This window comes from Elephas maximus, chromosome 9 (genome assembly GCF_024166365.1).
Source record: "Elephas maximus indicus isolate mEleMax1 chromosome 9, mEleMax1 primary haplotype, whole genome shotgun sequence".
Taxonomy (NCBI): Eukaryota; Metazoa; Chordata; class Mammalia; order Proboscidea; family Elephantidae; genus Elephas; species Elephas maximus.
The window spans coordinates 72,488,441-72,514,410 of record NC_064827.1 but is presented as its reverse complement, the minus strand read 5'-3'; the positions used below and the strand labels follow the sequence as shown (position 1 = coordinate 72,514,410).

The 25,970-nt window shown below is 49.5% G+C and overlaps 1 protein-coding gene across 2 annotated transcripts in view; it reads right to left on the bottom strand.

Moving 5' to 3' along the window:
* Positions 1-5,073: 5,073 nt before the first annotated feature.
* Positions 5,074-25,970, bottom strand: part of MRRF (mitochondrial ribosome recycling factor) — a 103,987-nt gene continuing 83,090 nt past the window's right edge. Inside the window, exons 9-11 of one of the 2 annotated variants that reach the window (XR_007518796.1) lie at positions 6,675-6,812; positions 5,862-5,905; positions 5,074-5,261 (exon numbers count right to left, since the gene is read on the bottom strand). The gene's annotated coding sequence lies outside the window, so the exon portion shown is untranslated. The remainder of the gene's footprint in view (positions 5,262-5,861; positions 5,906-6,674; positions 6,813-25,970) is intronic. The other variant, XR_007518797.1, reaches the window with a different exon arrangement.

Here is a 25,970-nt window from a genome sequence, read left to right as displayed (position 1 = left end):
ACTACTATTTATTGAATGCTTACTATGTGCCAGACAGAGTACTATGTGCCTTACCTGCACTATCACATATAATTGTCTATGAAGTCAGTATTATTTTATATTTTCCTGACAAGGAAACTGGGGCCCAGAGAGCTGAAATGATTGATCCAAGTTTGCACACCTAGTAAGGGTTAGCTTTCAAGGCCCAACCTCCTTGTTCTGGAATACCAGGTGCAACATACCTAAGCCCCAGCACGGCCAGGCAGTGCTTGGAGTTAGGAGGGATCAAAATTCACTATTGGGTGGTGGTTGTCTGTTGGGGAAGAGGGCTCCAGTTTGAGCAACACAGTTCAGCTGAGAAGCTAAGAACTGAGAGTCACAAAATGTTTTTACATCCCTTTCTCATTGAAATCCTCTCAACAATTCCAGAAGGAAGGTATCATCGTCCTCACTATGCAAAATAGGAAACTGAAGCTCATAGATTGCCCTACATCATGCAGTGAGGAGGAACAGGAGGAGCGACCCTTTCTGGGGCACTTACTACCCGGCAGGCATTGCCCTAAGGGGTTTTGGAACATCATCACCTTTATACCCCATAAGAGCCCTGTAAGATAGGCTCTCTTCTTGTCCCCATTTTTGTAAACAGGAAAACTGACTTGCTAACAGTCACAGGCCAGTAGGTGGTAGAGCTGGGATTTGAACCCTGGTCTCTCTGGTTTCAACATCTACAAGTTTAACTCCCTGCACCATGTCATCCCTGACTGTCTTAGGTCCCAAACCCTACAACTTCCAAAGACCGAAACCCCAGGCCAACTAGGCAGATAAACAAGCAGGATGCTGGCGAGTGGAGAGTCCCCAAGCTTCTGTGAGGAGTTTCCACTGCAGGGTCCCCTGCCCTACAGACCTCGCCCGTAGGCAGCTAGCCATCTGATCGGTACAGGCGCCATCTGATCAGTCACACCACTGGCATCCTTCCCAGCCCACTCCCACCATCAGCGTAATCTGCCGAGCATCAGGTATCAGTTCTTGCGATCTGGGGACCCAGCCGCCTGTGACGGAGGAAGTAGAGCCATTTTCTGGCTAAGGGATGATAATTGCTCAGGAGGTTGCTAGGGGTGAAAGTGTCAGTCCCCTCATCCCCCTCTTCTAGCCATACTAAATATAGTTGAAGGAAGAGGAACTGTCTTCATGGGCCTTCTTTGGCGTGTGAAATACCCTCTTGATTCTGTTCAGAATCCTTCAATTGCTCCGAGTGTGCCCAGACCTTACCCTGGCCTTCCAGCCGCTTCATTCACCGATCAGCGGGGTGTCATGGAAAGAGCTCTGGAATGGGGACACAGAAGGTCTGATTTCTAGTAACACAATCCTCCTGAATTATTGTGCAACCTTTGGCAAGTCACCCTCCCTCTTGGACCTCAGTTTCCCTACCATAACCATCTTGAATTAGATGTGCTGAATGTGGGGAGGTAGAGTTTTGGAGCCCAGTCACAATATTCTAGCTGTGTGACCCTGAGCCTCTCATTTGTCCTCTCTGAGCCTCAGTTTCCTCATATGAAAATGAGGATAATAATAAGACTTATTTCCTAGGACTGTTGTGAGGATAAAATCACTTAGCTCAATTCCTGGCACAGAGGAGGCATTTGGCAAATGCTAATTACTGGTGGAATTATTATAATTCAGTACTGTTCACTGTGATCCTAGATCTGGAAAAACTTGAACTAGACACATAGAGTTTAAAGGAAAATGGGTGCAGGCAAGTGCTAGCCTAACGTATCAGGGATGCATTTGGCTGCATATCACAACAGCCCCAAACAAAAGAATCGGTGGGGGCATTCTTTCTTTCAAACAACCAGAAGTCCAGAGGTAAGCTTCCCAGGTCTGGTGTAGCTGCTCAATGATGCTGCCAGGAGTCCAGACTTTTTCTGCCTTTCTGGTCCAGCATCCTCAGAACGCATTGCGTCCTCTTGCTTAGCACATCATACCTGTGTTCCAGGCAGGAAAGAGGAGGAAAGGGAAGAGGCAGCACCAGGCCTTTTCCACTTACACCTCTTCCGCCGGAACCATGTCCCATGGCCTCACTTGGCTGTGAAGGAGGTTGGGAAATTAGTTTTTGGAATAGGCAGACAAGGGACAGAGAGTTGGAAATGGAGGCTGGGCCAGGCAATCTCCAGTGTCTGCCAAACTCCAGATAGAGTCTCTTTTGGTGTCGGCTGTGGTTTCCAATGTGTGGCTTCTCCAGAGAATCCAGGAACAAGTATGCACCATAGGAGAGCAGACATTCCTCGTCCCTGGATAACCACTCGGCTGCTGTTGAGCCAATTCTGACTTATGGGGCCCTCATGTGTGTCAGAGTAGAACAGCGTTCTGCAGGGTTTTCCTTCAATGGCTGATTTTTTGGAAGTAGATCTCCAGGCCTTTCTTCCAGAGTGCCTCTGGGTAGACTTGAACTTCCAACCTTTCTGTTAGTAACTGAGTGTGTTAACCATTTGCACCACCCAAAGACTGAAGTCCCTGGATAGGGCCTGGGAATTGAAGGACCACAGCAGGTCAGAGCCAGGAGCTCCCTAAGAGATGGTCCAATCCAGCCCCCCTTGGGTGCCAGGGGAGAATCAGAGACTCAGAGCTAGGCAGGGAGTTGTCCAAGGTCCTATAGCTGCTGACTCTCAGGGACAAACCAGAGACTATTCCTCTGTGTCTTATGGCCTCTTGTCAAATGATAATCATGGAACAAAGTTGTGCAAGAAACAATGCTGCCCCAATCCAAGGACACCTTATTCTTTGAAAACCTGTGCTAAAAATATAGGCGACAAGAATTTGCATCTCCAATTTTTTTTTTTTTTTTTTTACAGGAAAGCCTGTTTTGTTTTTACGGGAGGCTCAGGTGGCACACGACAGTTCATCAAATGGCTTCTGAGGTAAAGGGTAAAGGGAGAACAAAAATAAATTGGGATGGGAAAGAAAAACAACCAGGAGGAGGTTAGAGCTGGCTGGTTCCTTCTCAGCCTGATTTAGGAGAGGGAGTTGGTGCCTCTGAATGATAAGGATGGATCCCTTCCTTCAACCCTTGGTAGGGAAGAGAAAAAAAGAAAAACAACAAAGGCTGTTGCTTTGGCCCTGCTAAGTCTCAAGGGAAAGGGGAAAGGCTGGTGTTTTGATGTCATGGATTATGGGAAAGGGGGAGGAGGACTTCAGCTCTCATGCAAGAGCCGGTAAAAGTCCTGAGCCTTCCAGATAGAACGGGACTGACTCCCATACGGCATGGAAAGTGCATTCCTGCAATAACACCTCGTTAATAACTTACCATCATCCAGTCGTATACGGTTTACAAAAACACTTTCCCTTACATCATCTTCTTTGATCCACACAGCAACCCTTGAAGTAGATGTTTTTAGCCCCTGAGTAAGTCAGGATTCTTTCCATTACAAAAAATTAATCCAAACTCACTGCCATGTAGTCAATCGCAGCTCATAGCAACCCTACAGGACAGAGTAGAACTGCCCCCATAGGGTTTCCAAAGCTGTAAACCTTTACCGAAGCAGACTGCCACATCTTTCTGCCACGGAGCAGCTGGTGGGTTCCAACTATCGACCTTTTGGTTAGCGGCCAAGTGCTTTAACCACTGCGCCACCAGGGCTCCTCTTTCCAATACAAGTGACACTCAATTCCAACTGTTTTTAGCAAAAGAAGGGAAAGTAGTGATGCCTAAATTGAAAATCCAGGGATAGGTATACTGCATCCAGGACTTACAGTCTCTCTTTCTCTTTTCCTCTTGTTGGCTTCCTTCTCAGGCAGGTGCTCCCTAAGTGACATTACAGGGGTCTCAGGCAGCTTCAGGCTGACACTGTCCCAATGTCCCCATCTCCTATGAAAAGGGAACCTCTCTTTCCTGGCAGTGCAAGAAAAGCTCCTGAGACTGCTCTGATTGCTCTGGTTTAGCTCATGTGCCCATCCCTGAAGGGACTGCTTTGAGCAGGAAGATGGAAAACCTGGTTCTGATTGGCCAGCTCTAGACCACGTGTCCACGTGAACTGAGAGTGGGAGAGGAATGCTCCCTGAAAGAAAACTGGAAGGAATGCAGGGCAGGCAGAAACCACAGGTGTCCACCAGCACTCCGTCTCTTCATTTGACAGACAAGGAAGCCAAGGCTCAGAGAGGTGAAGTGGCTTATCTGAGGCTCAGAGCTGGTGAGCAAGGGAGACTTTCTAGGCCTAGATGGAGAGAAGAGGGAAGGGTGATGTTGGTGACAGACCTCCTGTATGCCCATAGCCTAGCCTGCTTATAGCATCCCCAAAGGGCCAGTGTAAGGCTTTGGAGGGATGCTGGAAGCCAAAGTTGCTTCTCCTCTGTACTTCCTGGTGTTTGCTTGAGCAACCAAGGCATGCTGGACACTGCCAGGAACTTTGCATAAATAATCTCTCTGACCATGTTTTTCAGAGGTAGAGGTTGAGGCTCAGAGAGGTAAAGTGACTTGCCCAAGGTCACACAGCCAGGATTCAACCCAGGTCTGAAAGACTCCAAAGCCTGTGCTATTTTCTTGAATGGTTTCTCAATGGAATGCTATTGGCATATTATGTAGGACTGTCCCACACAGGGCAGGAACAGCAGAAGCTTAACTATCTAACAGTAGGCCCAGTCATGATGACAGCAATCATGAATTTCCAACCTGTCCTCCCAGGAAGTTACGTCTGCCCCTGGATGAGAACTATAGCACCATACTGACCAGGTCTTCTTCCTCTCTATGGGTACAGGACCTGACATAGAGAAGGCACTTAATAAATGTTTGAATGAATGAATCTGGAGTCAAATAGGACTAAGTTCAAATCCCAGCTCTACCACTTACTGGCTATATGACCTTGAGCAAATTATGTAACCCCTCTGTGCCTCAGCTTACTCATCTATAAAATGAGGACAATACTAGTACCATCCTCATAGGGTAGTTTTGAGGGTTAAATGAGTTAATTCTTGTAAAATGCTTAGAACATTGCCTGATGCTTAATAAACACTACATTCTTGTTTATTAAATAAACGAGTAAATGAATGAACGACTACCATTTACCCATATACACATATATACACAAATATAAAAAGGAGTTTACAGTTTACAGATACTTCCATTTTTTTTTATCTCATCTAACGCCATTACTTCGTAAGGGAACTTTATGCACATTTTACGGATGAGGAAACTCAGGCTCAGAGAGGTGAGGTGACTTGGCTAGAGTTCTCTGGTTGTTCAGCTACAGCTCCAGAATCACAGACTTTGGCTTCTCTGCTCCTTCTGTCCCCTGCAAATAAGCATTTTTAAGCAAAGAGTGAACCAGTGAATGAAGGAGCTGCAGGGATCCCAACCTCTCAGAGAGCCTGGGCAGGGAAAGTCTGTCTCCCATCCATCTACCCTGAGTTCTTTCATGGGGTTGCCCTGTGGTCTGTGGGGTGTGTGTGCATGCGTGCATGTGAGTCACCAGGGTAGGAAGGAGGCCCAGCCACCCACCCAGACCACCGGACCACAAGAGAGAACTGGGTGGTGAGTGAGGGCTGGTCAGCTGCCTGCCCACAGCCTCCTACTCTCTGAGGAGGGGAGCCCTGCTCTGTGGGCACTCCAGGGTACCCTAACCAAAACTTCTCCCCCAGACCACCCCAGGACAGGAGCTGGGCGTCTCCTCAGAGCACAACACCCAGCATACAGAAATGTCCACACTGCTCTGTGGGTCCTTTCCAGTCCGTTCTACCCATCCTACAAATATTTATGAGATAGTATCTTGTTCAACCTCTAGGCAGGCTGCTAGAGACCTCTGCTTTCAAGGAGCTCCCAGAAGTTGTTCCTCTGCAGAGGAACAGAAGACAAAGGGGAAGGAGGCATTGGAAACCTCCTTGCTGGACTGTACCTGCCTTGGATCCTTAAAAGTGTAACCAAACGAGGGTTCTTGTCCTATTAGCCGATCAAAAGAAGACGGATGCCATACCACCAGTTGCAAGGGAAACAGAAAGTGGAAATTTGTTAGTCTGTGCAGACTAGGAGTAACATGGGGTCTAGCAACCATAAGGCCACGTGCTCACTGTGTGAGGGGGTGGGGGAGCTTTTTATTTCCAATGGCATTTGGGGTTGGGTTTGGTACCCGCAACTCTCCACCCTGAGCTCTCCCATGTCCACGCTTGGAGGTCCGATTATTAAGTCATCTTCCGCCGGATGTGTGTGTAGTGGGACCCCTAGCTTCTAAGATGTAATTGGGTAAAATCATGGGCTGGGAAATATTGCTCTTTCCAGTGACAGTTGGGTCCAGGGTGGGTTGAAGGACATGATCTCTTCAGTCCACGCATGCTTCAAGGTGTAGCTTGGGCTAGTTCAGTGGATGGAGACACTACCTGCTATGACTTCCTGAAAAATGTTGCTCAAAACAAGCTTGTGGCTAGCAAAACAATGAAAAGGGGAGGAAGAGGCGTTGATTGGAGTTTTTAGAAGGATTCCATTTACCAAGGACCAAGACCTGGACCTGCTGCCTAGTTGAGGTTATGGGTTCCATGATTAGGCCTTGATTAACATGGTGTTCCTGGGCTGCTCATGCCTTCATGTTCTCACCTCTTCTCTGACCCTTCAACCTAACCTGTCTCTCCACCCCAAACCCAACCTCCTCTGACCCTCAACCTCACTTCCCTGATAGATCACCCCATCCCTGCTCTAGTTTGTCACCTCCTCTCACCTGCTTTGTCCATCCAGGACATTTTGGTTGGTTGGTTGGTTGGTTGGTTGGTTGGTTGGTTGGTTGGTTGGTTGGTTGGTTGGTTGGTTGGTTGGTTGGTTGGTTGGTTGGTTGGTTGGTTGGTTGGTTTCTTGCTTTCTTGGCATAAAGGAAAGAGCATGGACTTTAGAGACATACAGACCTGACTTTACGTCACACTAGCTGTGTGACCTTGATGAAGTTGCTTAAATTCCTTGGACCATAGTCTCTGCACTGTAAAATAGAAGGATTTCGTGAAGATTTAATAAAACAATGGATGTGGAAACCCTTGACACATAGGTGCTTAATAATTATTACTTTCCCTTTCTGTCAAAAGCTGCTAGCCAAGAGTTTGGCCTAAAAGACTGAGTACAAAATCTTCTGGTGTTTGCTCTTCCACCTCACTCCCTTTAGAAAATTGCCAGGGGTTCGCCTGAACAGGACTCCTTCTCTGCAGGAGTGAAGAAGATTCTATGGAACAGAAGTTCTCAACTGGGGCTATGCCCCAGATTGAGAAGCATTTAGGAATCACCTTAGGGTTTTGCTTTTTTGTTTGTTTGTTTTTGTTTTTTCAAATTACACACACACACACACACAATAAGATTCTGGTATTCCCTTCTTCATGTGCCAAGATGCAAATCGCAGCCTTTGTTACCAATGGAAATGTATAGCGAAAAAAAGACAAATACTAAGATAGATCGTGTATATGTCAAACCCTCTCAGACTCACAGGATCTCTTTAGGTCTCAGCCTTGAACATCTTCCCTTACCAAGTCTCTCCTTGTTGAGATCTCACTTCACCTTTCTGAGGCATGGCTTCCCTGGATCTGGGCTCCTCCTTATTCCTGTCTACTTGGAGTCCGTTAACTTTCTTATCTAGACCATTCCAACCTAATTCAACTCAACCAAATACAACCCAACTCTCCTAAATAATATGCAAATCAATCCAACTCCACTCAGTACAACTCAAATCCAATTTGACTCCATTCAATTACATCCAACTTCATTGAACACAATCTAACTCAGCTCAAATCTCCGATATTCAACCCAAGTCAGCCTAAATCAACTCATTTCCATTTAACCCACCCAAACCCAACTTAAACCAACTCAGTTAAACTCAGCTCTACTCAGCTCAACCCAATACAATCCATCTCAACACGATGCAACTCAGCTCAACTCTACTAAATTCAATTGAAATCAAACCAGCTCAACCCACCAACTCCAATCAATTGAGTCAAACTCATCTTAATTCATCCCAACCCACTCTAACATAACTGTACTCTACTCCACCCAAACCAGACTAACTACACTCAACCCAACCCAACATAATCTAACTCAATGAAACCCACCCCTACCCAGCTCAGTTTTTCTCCCATTGAATCTCCTCTTTTCTTCTAACACTAAATACCTGCCTCCGAAACCCCCTGCTTACCAGGTTTCCTGTCATTCCCTAAATAGTGAGACATGGAGTTAATAAAAACAAAAAACCAAATCCATTGCCATCAAGTCAATTCTGACTCATAATGACCCTATAGGACACAATAAAACTGTCCCATGGGGTTTCCAAGGAGCGCCTGGTGGAGTCAAACTGCCAACCTTTTGGTTAGCAAGAGCAGTTCCTTAAGCACTACGCCACCAGGGTTCCCATGGAGTAAATACTGAATATAAATAAAGATTGAGAAATTTTTCTTTCAACTTTTTGCCTCTTTGCACTTCTCCTAACTCTGACCACATCCTCCTAGAGGAAAGAGCCTTCATTCATTCATGACTCCCCACCATCTACCCATAATCTTTTAATGAAATCCCAAGGCCATAAAGCCACAGAGATCTTAGGCCTGTGAGGAACCTCAGCTCTGACATACTACTCCCAGGGGGGTGAGGTCTGGAGGAAATTTAGATTGGGGGCCAAGGAGGGTTCCAGTGACAGAGGAAATTTGATGGGCAGAAGAGGGGCCACCAGATTCTGGCAACTTGCAGGGAGAAACAGGGCCTGACATGGCCCCCAGGGAGCAGAACTTACTGTCCTTGGCTTTTCTGCCCCATCTACCTAGCTCAGTCTTTATGGCCCTGTCCTTCTTTTTCTGTCTTTATCTCTCAGTCTTGGTCTCTGTATCTCTGCTTCTCTCTTTCTCTCTCAATCTCTATCTCTGCCTCTGTGTGTAGCCGTGTTTCTTCATCTGTCTTGAATTCTCTGTCTCTTCCTATTTCAGTATCTCTGTATTGCTATTTCCTCCTTGCTCTTTCCCTCTTTGTCTCTGTCTCTAGCACAATCCATTTCATATTCCAAACTTCTCTGGAGAAGTTGTTTCTCCTAAACAAAGGTGCCTCCATTCCTTCGCCCCCTCCCCCCTTTCCCTGCCGTGGACACAATAGGCCACCCAAGCTGCCTAAGAACCACTTCGAGGCTGCCAAACAAGGCTTGATGCCTCCCGGCCCCCTTTCCCACTCAGGAAATCAGAATTATACACACTAGGGATGGTAAGGAATTTAGGCCAATCTTCTCATTTTATAGATGGAGAAACTGAGGTCCAGAGATTGGGAGGGGCTTGCAGGTCATTCAGAGTCAGTGGAATGAGAATGAAGTCCTCCTGACTTTGGAGACCCCAGACTCTGAACCCAGAGTGGAGAGGTTTAGGCACCTGGCTGGCTGAGAAGTGGATGGGAGAACAATAGAACCTCCCCCAGAAGGCATTTCCATGAACAGAGCAAATATGTGCCTTACCACACCAACTCAAACCATGCTTCTTTCTCTTTTATAGTAAAATAGATTCTCTGTTCTCTGGGTGATGGGGAGACAAGAAATATTCTGGGTGCTTCTTTGGTAAGGGCCATCCACCATTAACCCTGACCCTGAACCTCCCACCTCTTAAAGCCAGGTCCCAGGGCCTCAGGAAAGCACAGTTCTGAGAGCACAAGGACAAGGCCCTTGCAGGCCCAGGGGAGAGGAAGAAGCAGGAGTTTGGCCTCTTGCAACGTGGCTTCCTGCAACAGAGACTGCTACCTGTGAGGAATAGGGCTTGTGTTTTACCCAGATTAAATCCAGAATCCAACCACTGAACCCTTGGCTTCAGGCTCCCTGCCCAGCGAGGCACAGCCCCCAAGAGTGTCCTGGTGAGGTGAGCCTGGGAGCCAAGGGCCAAGACTGCATTCCTCCTTGGCCCCACCTGCTACCAGCCTCCTGGTCAGTCCAGGCTCTGGCTGGAACCAGTGCAGGGGAGTGGAGAGTGCCAGTCAGAGCTAGGCTGGGGCAGAGAAAGGGCTTCTCATAGCTCCCACAGCATTCTGGGCAGCTGCCTTCTCCAGCCCCAAGTGAGGTGCTACCTATTTCCTCTTAAAGCCCATGACTGTTCAAATCTAACTGTACTCCCTCCTTCTGTGGAGATGCCTCCCTCAGCAGCTCAGAGTTCCCCGGGAAGGCGCCAGCCTGGGCCTTGCTCAGAACTCTAGGATGTCTGAAAATAGAAAAGGAGAAGAGAGAGATGTGGTCTGTGTGGTGGGCAGAGGAGAAGCTGGGAGGGAGCAGGGTGGGAGGAACTAGGATCTAAGCCCAATGACCGTCATCACCAGGACCCATCCTGTCTTGACCTCCAGTACCCTTCCCTGGGCCCCGTTTCTAAGCCCCCTGCTTCATGCCTCACTGTAGACTGGACCTCTGGTCACCGGGTCCCAACCTTCACTGCACAGGTCAGGAGCCTGAGGCCCAGAGGAGGACAGACATGTAGCAGAGCAGAAGCGGAAATCCAGGGCTCCTGACCCCCAGACCCAGGTCCACCCCCAGTCTCAGAGTGGAGTTCCTTTTGGCCCCTAAGCCTGTCCCATCCACCCAGGGGCCAAATTAGGGCAGCAGCCCACTCCCTCCATAAATCCTCCAGACCCAAGTGCCCTGTTCCTTAGAACCCACAAGCTCAGCCTAAGAACCAGGAAGGAGCCCTGAATCCCATCTCCAAGAGGCCTCGGGCAGGCCAGGCCCTCCTGGCTTCCTCCCACTGCTCCTCCGCTGACCTCTGCCTGGACTAGACCTTCCTTCCCCTTTCCCCAACACCCTTATCCCCTCCCCCACCCAGTACAGCACAGCAGGGGGCAGACAGGGAGGGGGGCTCTCAGGCCCCTTCCCCCAAGCTCTCTCAGCCCACACCTGGACCTCAAGAGGCCCCAGGCCTCCAGTCCCCGTGGTATACCTCTCTGAACTGGAGCCTTCAGCCCACACAGCTAGACAGCCTCCATTCTTGGAAGGTTTTCCAGCCCATGAAACTGAAATCTGCTTTCTGAGCTTCCCCACAGGCCCTGCTTCTGACTCTAGGGCCCCAGAGCTCATGTCAATGCCTCTGTCCTATAGCAGGGAGTCTATAGTTCAACTTACAAACAATTCCCTAGCACCTCTAGAGATATGAAGAATAAGACAGATACTTCTCCACCCACAAGGTAACTACACCAGATGGAAGAGACAAGCAGTGACCAAGCACTGACTTTGGGATAAGTCCTGAGATGGGGGAGAAGAAGAAGCAAAGAGACACATACAGGGCACTGAACTGATCTGAGGGCCTTCCCAGAGGGAAAGCTTTCTTAGCAGAGAGAACAGCATGCGAAAAGGCCCGGAAGCAGAGAGTTCCTCACTTGAGGCACTGCAACAAGTAGAGCATGATAACAGCTAGCACTAAGACAGCACTTACTGCATGTCAGGCAGGGTTCTAAACACTTCACACATGATAATTTATTTAATTCTCACAATAAACCTCTGAAGTAGGTACTAGTATCATCAACTCTATTTTACAGAATGAGAAGCTGAGTTAAATAACTTGACCAAGGTCACACAGCAAATTCGGAAGCAGGCAGGCTGGTACTAGAGTCTACATGTGCTATGCCCCCTACCTGGGGAAGGCAGGGAGGGGACCAGTGAGAAGTGGAGCTGGGGGGTCAACAGGGGTGGTTCCCAAAGGACTTCCCTGGTGGAGTCTGAGCCTTGTCCTGAGGACAATGGAGAGCCACTGACATTTCTAAGCAGTGAGTGGCGTGATCATCTGTGGGTTTTGGAAATGTCACTCTGGATGCAGCATGAATTGCTGAAGGGCTGAGGTGGAGGAAGAAGACGGAATCCGAGGCTACTGTAGCAGACCAGGTGAAGACGATGAGCTGTGGTCATGGGGATGGACAGCAGAGGACACATTCCAGATCTGCCTAAAAGGTAGACATGACAGGATTTAGGGACAGATTGTACAATTTCTGGGGCGTGAGGGAGTAGGGGGAGCCCAGTTAAGACCCCGACTCTACCTTAAACCATTAGAGCACTAAGTCTCTGAGATAGGAGAAGACAGAAAGGAAAACAGGTTTGGGATAGGCCATACCACCATTGACCCCAAAGAGGTCAATGCCCCAGAATAGGGCTGCAGACCCTAGGGTACAAGATCCCAGTGTGGACCAGAAATTATCAAGCTAGAGCTATCACCAGAGCCCAGAAGTGACATAACTTAGAGTGACCACTAGGTGGCAGCATAGGCCACCTTTTTCCAAGGTTGACCTGGAAGTCTGGATGGAGGGAGAAGGAAGTGCTTCTCTACTGGGGATGTAAGCCCATGGGAGGACTATGGAAACTGAGCCAGGATCCTCAGCTGCAGGTCTGCAAAGAGACCTTCTGCAAGTGCAGTCAAACAAGCCCTGCTCTAGAAGGCAGGGGTCCTGGCTTCTGCTGCCTGTGACCAAAAGGAAGAGCTTACCCTGTCTTGAGGCTCAGGCACTCCCCTACAAAGACAACAAGGCACTGTAAGGAGGCCAGAAGCCCTGGAGAGGGAGTTTTGACCCCTTCCCTGGCATCCCACCCCCAGCAGCTGTGGCTTTCATAGTTTTAAAGGCAACATCATTTTTTTTTTTTTTTACAAACAAAATCCTAAAAGCCGCTTCCTACTCCCAATGTATAAAACAAAGAATAGGTTTATACAACCTGCTCTGGTTGGAGTAGAGGTTGGGGCCCTCAGCTCTACCCACCCCAAGGCCACTCAGAGGAAAAAGTCCAGAGCCCTCGGCCTGGCATTTGAGACCCTTCACTCTCTGCATCTCCAGCACCGTCTCCCACTACTCCCTTCTCCCCCTGGCCTTCCACCCAGGGCTGCTGTTCAGGCTTCTCCGTCTTTGCCCATCTGGTACCTTTCCTTGGAAATTACCTCCCTTCCCCTCCCGATCCAAACCCTCCCCATCCGTTAACGTCAGGTCCCCTATAGCCTCTTCCCCGAAGCCTTCTCCAAAGCCCCTGGTGCAAAGAGCCACTCTCTCCCCTCACTGCCCAGCACCAAGCACCCGGTTAACCAGCCCTAGGAATGAGCCAAGCACAGCACTTCCTCTGAGCTCACATATCTCTCTCCCCCACTGATCCTGAGCACCTCAACGGTGGGGACCAACCCCTAGCCCCTATAGCAAAGTGTGTTCAGCTACCCTCCCTCAGCTGGGAGCTGGCACACTCAGCCTCTGCCTTCCAGGCCTCACTGAACCAGGTCAGCAGATAGTCCTGCTCTTCTGGGCCTCAGGTCCCCCCTCTGTAGAATGGGGGCTGCTGTCATCTAACCAGGTCCCTGAGTGGCGCAAATGGTCGGGCCTGGACTACTAACATAAAGGTTGGCGGTTTGAACCCACCCACTGGCACTGCAGAAGAAAGTCCTGGCCATCTGCTTCCATAAAGATTACTGCCAAGAAAACTCTATGAAGCAGTTCTACCATGTAACACATGGGGTTGCCATGAGTCAGAATCAACTCAATGGCACTGGGTTTATCGTCTAACCAGGCTACATAATTTGCAGGGCCCAGTGCAAATGTACAGACCTTTGTTCAAACTTACTAAGACTTTGAAGATGACAAAGGTAGCGCATGACACCAAGCATAGGTGACACACCCATGAGGCCACCCAGTTTGTGCATGGCACAAGGGGTCTAAAATGCAGCCAACCTGCCTCCTGCTTGCCAAGCCCTGTGCCCAGGTGTGGTGCTTTATCTGCCAAGAAGATGGTCACCTTTCCCTTCATGCAAGGCTGCTTTCGATTGGTCAAGCTGGGGCCCTGCAGTGCTGCACCTGCCCAGAAGGGAGTGTCTTTTCCCAAGTCACAAAAAGGTACAGTACAGGCCAGCAGCTGCCCTGCTCAAGTGCCCTGAGATGTCACCATCCTGGCACATGAATGTGCTCCAGGACTGCTTGTTGAATGAGGAGAACCAAAAACCCACTGCCATTGAGTCAACTCCGACTCATGGCAACCTCACGTGTCACAGAGTAGCACTGCTCCATAGGGTTTTCTTGGCTCTAATTTTTACAGAAGCAGACCGCCAGGTCTTTCTTCCCCAGTACCATTGGGTGAGTTCGAACTGCCAGTCTTTAGGTTCGTAGTCCAGGCCAAACTGTTTGTGCTACCCAGGGACCTTTGAATGAGAAGAGAGGACCAGAAATTGAACATAAGAAATTGGAGATCGAGAATTAGCACAAAGCCTAGCACCCAACAGTGGGCCACTAATGTTTGATTAAAGAGTAAATAAATGAATAAGCCATCTGAAAAATCTTCAAATCCAGGGTTTTCAAAGCTGCAGGGCTCTGCAAAACTGTGTTGGGGACAACTCTAGAAGACCAGAGTTTGGGAGAGGCCAGGCACTCAGGGATCCACGCCCCCTTCCCACCTTTCACCCTGTAATCTGTCTCATACACCAGGCTTCCATTTAAGTTTTTGTTTGGAGAAGAAGAAGGATTCTGCTAGCCCAGGAAGGGCAAGAGGCTTGCCCAAAGTCACACAGCAGAGCCTGGAGAGAGGAGGACAAAGAAGAATTAGAAATGTGAGGTCAGAGGTCAGCCTGGAGCTCCCAGATCACAGTTTGAGCCAGTGAAATGCAGGCAGGAGAGTGACCACCCAAATCTGGAGTTTTATACCAGAGATCCAAAATCAGGGCAAGGATCCACACCAAAGCTGAGGGTGAACAGAGATGGCAAGTCTCACCTCAGTGCAAAGAGAGTCAAGATGAAGTTTGGAGTTGAGAGGCTGAAGGTGGGGGCTCATTCACTGCAGGGCTCATCTGGTTGGTATTTACTGAGAAGCTACAAAGTGCCAGAGTAGTCCCTGGGTGATGCAAATGCACCCAGAGGCACCTGGGAAGACAAGCCTAGAGAAAGGTCCCAGCCTTAAAAACCCTGTGGAGTGCAGTTCTGCACACTGGTGGTCACTCTAAGTCAGAACCAACTCAATAGCAGCTGGTAACTGGTACTACGTGCCAGGCACAATTCCAGGCCCTGAGATAGAGCAGTGAATTAAGACAAAATGCCTGCCCTCACAGGGCTCCCATTCTTGAGGTGAGGGAGGAAATAAAGATTACTATAAGGAAACAAATGAATCCGCCAGCTCAAGATAAGTGGTATGAAGAAAATTAAACAGGGCAAGAGGGAGTGACTGTGGTAGGTGGGCTAGTTCATATCGGGTGGTCAGGGAGGACCTCCCTGAGGAGGTGGCATTTGAGCTGAGCTCTGAATGAGATGGGACCCGTCAGTGCCCCAGCTGCGAGGCTGGGGGCGGCGGAGCTGCCTTCGGGAGAGCCTGCAGATCCTCGCTTGGAAGGCAGGGGGGCTGGGCAGGAAGTCTGGCCCCCTGTAACCATATCCCCAGGAAGGAGGAAGCCAGGAAGGCGCTTTCAGCAGTCGTATTCATCAAGGCTGGCTGCACTAACCCCGAGGCAACACCAGAGGCTCCTCAGGACCCCAGCCACTTTCAGCTGCCTAGGGAGGAGACAGCCAGGGAGAGAAGGAGGGAGGGCGGCCGAGAGCTGGCCCTGGATTCTCTTCCAGACAATAAATGTTTCCAGGTTCCTGGGGAGCATTCCCTGGGTCACAGCCGCATCTGATCTCAATTACCCCCCACCCCCCCCACCCCCCGGTGTAGGGTTCCCAAGCTGGGCAGGGGCAGGGGTGGAGGGGAGGCCATTTCTCCATAATCAGAATCTCCTGGGCCAGTGGGTGAAGGCACCCCAGAACAGATCCCCAAGTTTTCAGGATGCGGGGAGTTGGGGTGGGGGAAGCGTTCTTCCCAGAAGGAGCAGAGCCTCTGCTTCACAGCCACTTTGCTGTGTGACCAGTGCCAATCACTTAACCTCTCTGGGTCCCTGGGAAGTGGTGAAGATTTGGCCTTTCTTTCCCCTCCCTTTTACCCCAAAATGAGGCAGGAGTACAGTCCCTTACCAGGAGGGGAAAGCTCAGTGCTGTGGGCTGGGCTGGGCTGGAATGGGGTGGGGCTGTTAATCACTTACTTTTTCCTGCTTTGATTAGATTTTTATTTGCCCTCGAGTTGACGTCGACTCATAGAGACACTGTGATAGAGTAGAACTGCCCCATAGGGTTTCCCAGGCTATAATGTTTATGGGAGCAGATTGCTAGGTCTTTCCGCCACAGAGCGGTTGTTGGGTTTGAACCACCACCAATTCAGTTAGAAGCCGAATGCTTAACCACTGAGCCACCAGGGTTCCTTTGATTAACTCTTAGCCCTCCTGCAAATCCTAGTCCTTTTACCATCCCGTCTAAGACTATGATGCCACTGATGTCGGAATCAAAATCTCCCAGGTCAGACAGACCCAGGACAAGCCCCAGGGTTCCTAAGCTGCTGGTGTGAGATCCTTTAGGCTGTGTGCCTGGTTTACTCATGCCCACCTCCAGAGGGGGTGTGAGGGCTAAATGAGGAAGGGAGGTTGAAGCCAGTTGAAGCCGTAGAACGGGGTACACAATTAACAACAAGAATGGCAGCACTTCTAGCACAGGGAGAAAGAGCCTGGATTTGCAAAAAGTCTATGTGATAGGGCTTTTGTTATTGATGTATTGCAGATGACCTTGAGCAAGTCCTTCCCCTCTCCGGGCCTGTTGCCCTGTCCATACGGTGCCTGCAGGCAAAGTTCTGCCCAGAAGAGGGTCTTTCCTGTTAGGGGCAGATTCGTTTGCACAAAGGGGCGGGCCTGAAGCTACCCTTGTAGGTCTCCATCAGTAAGTAAAATTATTTCCAATTTTTCCTTCTCAGAGGATGCTGGGGGAGGGAGGCTGTGGCACAGGATCGGTGTTTCTAGGGGGACAAGCAATCTGGGGAAAGAGGCCTAAGGGGACAGCTGAGGTTTTCGCTTAGGTGGGCTTCCAGTGGCTCATGTTCATTTTACACGGGACAAAACGGGGCTCTGGGGGGCGGCGAGCCGGCATTCGAACCCGAGTCCAGCAGGCTGCAGGGGCGGGGCTTGTCTCCCTCCCCGGGCTGCCCGGAGCGGATACCGGGGTCAGCGGAGCGCAGGGCCGCGCTTCCTCCGGCCTCCGAGGCCGCGGGCCGGCCGGCCGCTCCCGCGGGCTCTGCTTTCTCCTTTTATGTCCGTGCGGGGCCGGGAACTCCCTGCCCGGGGCCGCGGCCCGCGAACAATGCGCCGCTTCCTGCCGGGCTCGGCCCCGTCGCAGCCCTGCGCCCGCTCCCCGCCCTGCGGCCGCCGGGAAATGGGCCGGAGCCCTGGCCCGGCCCGACCGGTACACAGGGTCGCGCCCTGAGAGACGGCAGGGGGCGGGGAGGCCCCAGGCTGCCCGCCCGAGGGCCACAGGGGGAAGGGTGGGAGGTGACCCAGCTTTGGCCCGGCGGCAGCTGGTATACGTCTATCGTTTAAACGTACGCAGAGCGCGCCGTTTAGGCTCGTGTGTGTGTGTGTGTGTGTGTGTGTGTGTGTCTGTGTCTGTGTCTGTGTGTGTCTGTGTCTGTGTCTGTGTGTGTCTGTCTGTGTTTGTGTGTCTGTGTGTGCCTGTGTGTCTGTGTGTGTGTCTGTATCCACGAAGCACACGTAAGCCCTACGTCTGCCGCACTCCCCTTGTGCACATACAGGGTGCCTGTGCCGTGCATGTAAGCTCATCTACACCCTGCATCTAACCCCCTATAGCTGCTAAAGACACTAAGGATGCAGCAGCCGACAAAACTGAGAAAAGCCCTTGGCCTCCTGAAACTTAGTTGTAGCAAGGGAGAAAACAAGGAACATAATAAACCACCGAATTTTCTAGTATAATACAAAACAATCCGTTTGTGAAGAAAAGTAGGGAAGCGACTGGGATGTGAAACTGGGGCTGTTTTAATTAAATAGGGTGGTTAGCTGTCTTTTAACTGAGAAGGTAGCATTTGAGCAAAAAACAGAAGATGAATCACAAACAAAAGAGATCTCAAAAGAATATGTACCCCCAAATATATGCATTACACAGATACATACCCTATTTACATCAACGTGCACCCCCATGTATAAGCACTTCACACGCATGTGCATGTACCAGACCATATACATGCATCATACATGGTATATGGTATGTATATCTACTACATGCATGTCTGTATATAAAACCTCGATGCATACCCAAATGTGCTGTGCTGTGTGCACCTGTCCACATTTATGCTCATGTCTGCACCTTAGATATCTCTCATTACCCCATAAGCATATATTCTCCAATTCACAAGTACAGAAAAAAAATTTTTTTTTCTTTTTGAGCCCTGCGTAAATCCAAACCGGCTGCTGTCTAGTCAATTCCAACTCATAGTGACTCTATGGGACAAAGTAGAACTACCACATAGAGTTTCCAAGGAGCGGCTGGTGGATTTGAACTGCTGCCCTTTTGGTTAGCAGCTATAGCTCTTAACCACTACGCCACCAGGTGTAGGCTCATATATATCACATACCTCAAGTACGTGTGTGAATTTCATAAGCACGTATCAATGTAGTACATCCAAAGACATCTTAATATGTTTATTCACATGCCTTGTGTTGTGTTCGTCACGTAAAATATATCACATATGCATTACCAAAGTTCATGTATCATAAACCTTGTGTAAATGTATGTCTATACCATACACATTGCACAAACACATCTACACATGTCTCTCTCATGCTCTCTCACAAATACACTATATGCGCCTTTCCCACATACTCTCTTGTACCTGTTTTGTACCAGCCAGGGTTGCAAATAATAATATTTACTGAGTACTTACTCTGTGTCAGGCAGTATGCTACGTGCTTTACTTGGATTAACCCATTTAATTCCTTAGGACAACCCCATGCAATAGGTATTATCCATTTAGCCTGGCAGTTAAAGTTCACACTCTGCAGGCAGATTGCCTAGGTTTGAATTCTGGCTTCACCGTTATCTAACCTCTGAGAGCTTCAGTTTCCCCATCTGTATACTAGGGAAGATAGTAGTTCTTACTTTATAGGGTTGCTGTGAAAAGTCAAGAAGATAATAATGCATGAGGAGCATATAGTACAGTCACAAGGCACATACGGAGTGCTCAATAAATGTTAGCCCTGATGATTATGATTACCCATTTTACAGATGAGGTAAATGAGGCTCAGAGAGGTTAAATAACTTACCTGAGATCACACAACTTCTAAGTGGAGGAGACAGGCCTCAAACCCAGGCCTATGTGACTATGCAGTTCAGGCTCCTGAAGCACTGCTTCTGGGACTCATGCCCCCATACCACAGATGGGGACAAGTGACACACACACACACACACCCCATAGGCACATTTCATGCAGACTCCACACATGTGTATCTTTAACACAGGCATCACATAGCTCTCACATCCACATACATTCATTCAACATTTATGTAATCAATACCCATCCACCATGTACCAGGCACCAACTGCGGGCACGGCATTCGGCAAGGAGCCCTTGTTCCCTGCTTTCATGGCACCTATGACCAGCACACACACCTCTGAACACACACCCAATATAAGCTGGGTACGCATGGTCCTTCTATGTGCACTACTATACACATATCCCACGTGCAGATATCATGTACATGTAGCCCATGTACACGAATCACAGCCACCCCTAACGATGAATCAGCTGCACATGGTCCATGTAGACACAGCTCTTGTATCATTTACACATACCCAGTATATTCATATGCCTCGTACCTACACCCCACATATATAGTCCTCACGATAGTGTGCACACCACAAACATACATGTACCATATACATATATACCCGTGCTTTCACACATGTGTATCTTTCACACATATCCAGGGTACACATTTTCCTTGAGTCATGTACCCAAAACCCCCATACACATACTACACATGTGTGACTCAGGTACCTGTTCCCTGTCTTCCCCCTACCACATCTTGGGAGGCCCAGGCCAGCTTCTCTGGGTGGGTCTGGCAGGAGGGCTGGGGTCAGAAAGGCAGCGCCTGGACCCCCATCGTGGGCAACGAAGAGAAGGAGGCCCCTGCTTCACGGCCGGCGGCCAGGAAATTACAGTCGACACCAAACCAAAGCGGCCCCGTCCCCAGCCAGGTAATCAGGCCTTTCCCGGATTCGGCCTGACAGCTTAAATGTTCTAATTCCGCTGCCAGGGCCTCCGCTCCCCGCTCCGGCCTCGTCCCAGGCCCTGGCCCTCCGCAGTAATTAGACCCACGTTTTCATTACCCTGAGATTAGGCAGGTCCCCTCCGGCTGGGGGACGCTCGCAGCTGCACGGGAACCACACCCCGCCCCACGAACGTATTTACCTGATTATGGAGTTTATTTTATAGCAATTGCTCCGGAGCGTTGGAGGGCCCTTCCGCCCCGCCCCCTATTCCCCAGGCCCCAGAGGCCCCTACAAAACCTGGACAAGTGGTTTCTGCCTAATATAGTAAAGCCACCGCCACCCCTTCCCCACCGACCCTGCAATCCTGGAGGCCCCACTGCACGCCTGCGTGGACTGGGTTCCCTCTATTAAAAATCACTTAAAGAATTTGGGGAGGGAGAGAGGGGAGGGAGGGCATTCCAGGAATCTTCTCCTGGGGTGGGGTACCTAAGGGAATTATCCTTCCAGAACAGTGTTTCATTCATTCATTCAACGAACACTTATTCAGTCCCTGAGCCAATGGCAGCACCCTTGATGGGTGACAACGCTCATTCATTTGACACCTACTGTGTGCACATGGCCACTGCCTTCATGACATCACAGACTAGAGGGGAAATAGACCATTTTCCTAGCATGTGATTTATGCTTAGTTGGGGGCTATGGGGGGCTATGGGATTACCTGGTCAAAAAGGGTTTCCTGAGAAGGTGAGACCTACAGGATGAAGCAGAGTTAAGAGAATGGGGGAGATGTGGTGGGGGAGAGTGTTCCTGGCAGAAGGCTCAGCAAGTACAACAGCCTGGAGACAAGAGCTGTAGCTGGAGTTTGGCCTGAAATGCTGGGCTAAGTTGCTTGTACTTTACTCAGTGAACATGGGAGCGTGGGAGCAGAGGAGGGACACATTGTATAGCATGTATGTCTGGCAACTCACTATGTGCTAGGCATGGTTCTGAGCGCCTTACATGTAGTCATTTATTTAATCTGCACGTCAGCCCCAGGACGCAGATACTCCAGGCCCATAATCCCTTATTCACAATTTTAAAATCCTAAAAGTTTCAATGATCAAAAGTTTTTTCATACGTTTAGTTCCAAAACTTATTTGGTAGTAAAACCTGACCTGAACTAAGGAGAAGCTACGTTAGGTCTTTATTTCACTATTTGGTTTGAATATTCATTATGTTTTGCTGAAAAAAACACGAATGAGTTTGTTTAGAAGAAAAGCCCCAGACCCAGCTACAGGTTGTACAGTGTGTATATGGTTTATGTCCTATATTAAATTCTAAAATCTGTAAAGCTCTGAAAATGCATCTGGCCCCAAAGGTTTTAGATAAGGAGTTCTGGGCTTTATATTATAGTCCTTATTTTATAGACAAGGAAATGGGTAATACAGTCACGGTGAGCAACTTGTTAAAGATCATACAACAAGATAGAGCCAGGCAGTCTGGCTTCAGAGTCTGACCACCGCACCATACATCTTCCCTATTGCCTTTTGATACACTGACATGAGGTCTGGGATGTCCTGGCTAAGGGGGCCCCTGGGGGAGAGGGAGTTGACTTTGCTCAGCCCTTACTATGGGCCTGGTACTGTGTTGGCTCAGATTGGTGAACATTGTTAATCCCATTTCATAGGTGGACAAACTAAGGATCAAAAAGGTGTGTTGGCTGACTGTTCTGACAGGGATCACAATAGAGGATCCCAGACAGAGCTTGAGAAAAATGTAGGACAAAATTCTAACTCACAAAAAAAAGACCAGACTTACTGGCCTGACAGAGACTGGAGAAACCCCAAGAGTATGACCCCCAGACACACTTTTACCTCAGTAATAAAGTCACTCCTGAGATTCACCCTTCAGCCAAAGATTAAAAACCCAACCAACCCACTGCTGTCCATTAGATTAGATGGGCCCATAAAACAAAAGGAGACTAAAGGGACACACCAGCCCAGGGGTAAGAACTAGAAGGCAGGAGGGGACAGGAAAGCTGGTAATAGGGAACCCAAGGTTGAGAAAGGAGAGTGTTGACATGTCATGGGGTTGTTAACCAGTGTCATGAAACAAAATGTGTACTAACTGTTTAATGAGAAACTGGTTAGTTCTGTAAACCTTCATATAAAGTACAGTTAAAAGGTAACAAAAGAAAGAAAGGGGGTGTTGGCTCAGCCAAAGTCCTATAGCAAGTGAGTAGCAGAGCTGGGACTGGACGCCAGGTCAGAGGTCACAGAACTCTGCCCTTCCCATTCTTCTTGGGGCTGGCAAGATGGGGCATGGGCTGGGGCCAGGTGGGGCTGAGGAAATGGACCTAGCAAAAAGCAGATGCAAGTCAAGAGCCCCAGTCACAGGTTTCTGGGCAGCAGAACCACTATCCCCCAAGCCCTGGGTGGCCAGCCCTCACCCTCACCCCCATCCTCACCTGGGCTGCTTCAGCCTCACTTCTGGACCATTTCTCATCCTCTGTGCCCAGCAACTCTGAGAAGCCTTCCCCCATCCATCTGAGCCAAGCTTCTATTTTCTTGATATTTGGGCTCACCATTCGTGCCTTTCTTACTCTCCTTCAGTAAAACTGAAAATGATTTTTAAGCCATTTTATTCACATGGTCTCATCCGCCCAGAGATTATGGGCGTCCTCTCTTTGGGAGGCCAGGTAGTGCTGTGGGGACTGAGCACCAGCTTTGGAGCCAGACTAGACAAGGGTTCAAATCCTAGCTGGGATAACTATTAACTGTGTGACACAGGAAAATCACTACTTCTCTAGGTCTCAGTTTCCTCATCTGTAAAATGGGACTAAAAACAGCTTCTCCCTCATGAGTCTTGTGAAGATTAAAAGAGATGGTGCTTATAAAACTCCTCAGCACAACAGATTGCTGTTGTTATAATTACTCGTAGCTGCCTGGCATATCGTTGACACACAGAAAGTTCTTTATTCTCGAATTATTTTTTTCCCTGCTTTATAAAAAAAAAAAAATCTGTTGCCATCAAGTCAATTCTGACTCATGTAACCCTATAGGACAAAGTAGGAGGTTTTCCAAGGAGTGCCTGGGAGATTTGAACTGCCCACCTTGTGGTGAGCAGCCATTGCTCTTAAACGTTATGCCACCAGGGTTTCTTGCTTTACGTGGAGTGCTCAATTTAAAAAAGAAAAAAAAAAAGCCCTTGAGCCTGGCTCTCAGGGCTGCTAGGATACGGCCCCTGCCAACTTTCCTTTGGGATTCCTGGCTTCACATTCATAGTGCATGCTCACGGTTCTGTATTCCCTTCCAGGCCTTCTTACCTCCATGCCTGGCTTGTGCCATTCCTTACACCTGGCATTCCTTCTCCATGCCCCTGCTTGTGGATGCCTAAATTCTACCAGTCGCTCATCTTTTACTCCTTCATTTATTCACAACCAATGTTTAGCATTATATCTCCTGTGTGCCCAGCTCAGTTCCAGGTACTTTCACTCAAGTTATCTCACTTCATCCTAACAGCCTTGCAAAGAAGGCAGTGTTGGCTACATTTTACAGAGGAGGAAACTGGGCTCAGGGAGGTTAAGTCGTTTGCCTTAGATGACCCAACTAGCAAGTAGCAGAGCTGGGATTTGGCACAGACCTGTCAGCCTTTGAAGCCAGCTCTTTCCTCTCCACCCTGCACGTGCTAAATCACAGAGCTTTAAACCAAGGGTGCAGAGAGAGATGAGTAGGGAAAGGAGGCGAGGCTGGCCAGGTGGGTCAGGACCAGATTTCGACTGGGTTGGAGAAGCAGGTTCATTCTGCCAGGAGAGCATGGTGAGAGGTGGGCAGGAGGGCAGCTTCCATGGGAGGAGCCTTCCATGGACAGCAGTGGGTCTGGCCCAGCCTGGAGATAGTAGCCAGGATAGAATGACCCCTATCTGTCTGAGGGGTCAATGGGAGCCCTCTCCAGCCCTCCCCGCACCACAACTTCCAGCCCCCTCTTCTAGGTCTGTGTGAGAACAGGTCTTTGATGAAAGAGAGATGGCCACTTTCCTGCTTTCCTATCCTTAGCTGGAGAGAGAAAGATGGATGGTCCAGGGCAGGCCGCTGCAAGGAGGCTGCAAAGACTTCAGGAACCAACCCCGGCCCCGACCTCCTCCTCCCAGGGGCCACAGCTCTGGGAGAGGCATCCCTGGGGTTTCAGATCTTCTGACTCTGACAGAAGCCAACTTTGAGCAACACACACAGCCAAGAGCAAAGAAGTGGATGTGGCCTGGCAAACGGGACAGGTGGCCAGTCACGGAGACTTGGGAGAGGGGCAGAGAGAGAGCATACAGGGAAGAGACACAGAGACACACAGGGAGACTGACACAGGCAGAGATACAGAGAGGTTGAAGGATGGAGACAGGGAGAGACAGGGAAGAGAAATGCCCAGCAGAGATGCAAACAGGAAAAGGAGCCTCGGGAACCTGTGAAAAAGCAGAAGGCAAACATGTAGGCAGAGCAGGGTGGGTAGATTCAGCTGGAGAAGAAGGCTTTGCGACTGCACACAGAAGGACAAACTGATGAGGGCTAGCCAGAGGAACAGGGAAGCAACCCCCAGCCTGTGCATCGGGAAGCTCTGACTTCAGTGCTGTGTGACTCTTCCCGAACTTCCCCTTTCTAGACCTCATCAATATGGGAACAATAAGACTGGGTGCCGCCTGCTTCAATTCCTGGACCTCTATAATTCCAATCTGGGGAGCCGAGGCCAGTGCAGGTAGGAGCCCTGAGCCTGGGGTTGTAGCAGCACAGACGGGTCTCATTCATGCCCATGGCTCTGGCCATGGCCCTATCCGCTGCAGGTTCTGACAGGTCTCTGACCACTGGTGCATCCACATATCTTTCACTGGGTCCCTGACCCTACACCGCTATGTTTGTGACATGTCCGTGTTTACTTCTGGAGCTTTTATGAAGAAACTGCCCGAAGGAAGTGAGGTCTGGGATGTGGAGACCCCTGTGCTGGCAGACCCTCAGCTCTAACACTGCACGTGATGGGGTGACTCTGCCCCCATGAGGTGCACAGGTCTCCACATACAGCCCACGCCCCACAACCTCCTCCAGCCTTGTGCCTGGTGTTGAGTCCAGGCCTCGACTACGAACAATGACAGCCACCAGGAGCATCTGGAGGACAGACTCAGGTTGGAGGCTGGGGGCTACCTTCTGGGAGGAGAAGTATAGGAATTGAGAAGACCACTGGGAGGAAAGGTGGCTCAACAGAGCCCAGCCCCACGCTGACCTCAGGGGCTGTGTGAGAATGAGGGAGCAGGGGTGGGCTGTGGGCCCAGAGCACAGGGTCAACACCAGGGAGATTTGCCTCAGGAGTCAGAGTCAGAGAGCACCTTTGCACTGAGGACCTGAGTAAGACACAAGAGGCTACCTGCATGGAGGGAGCCCTTCACCCTCAGAGGAGAACAAGCAGAGGCTGCCACACCACTCAACAAGAATGTGGTAGAAAAGATTGAAGCACCAGATAAAGGGCAGATTAGGAGCCTCCTGAGGTCCAATTCCAAGAATATCCTGTTCCTCCTCCAAAAAGAAGTAGACAAATCAAGAAAGTGATGCAAGGGACAGCTAAATGCCCAGGCTCCCAACTTTCCCAGCTGCCTTGGGCTGGCTTTTGCCCTTTTGCTGGTTGCTCTGGTGGCCATAGCTCAAGCCCTCCAAAAGAAACAATGATTATGATGATGCTAAAAAATGATGATAGTACAGTAATAATAACAACTTAGCATTCATTAAGTCAGTGCTAGTATTCAGCAGGAATGCACGATTATGGCCAATAAACAAATAAATAAATAACCAGTTGCTGTCAATTCAAATTCATGGCAACCCCATGCATGTCAAGTAGATCACCAGGCCTTTCTTCCAAGGTGCCTCTGGGTGGAATTGAACCATCAACCCTTTGGTTAGCAGCCAAGTGGTTAACCATATGTGCCACCTAGTGGCGCTGTTATGGC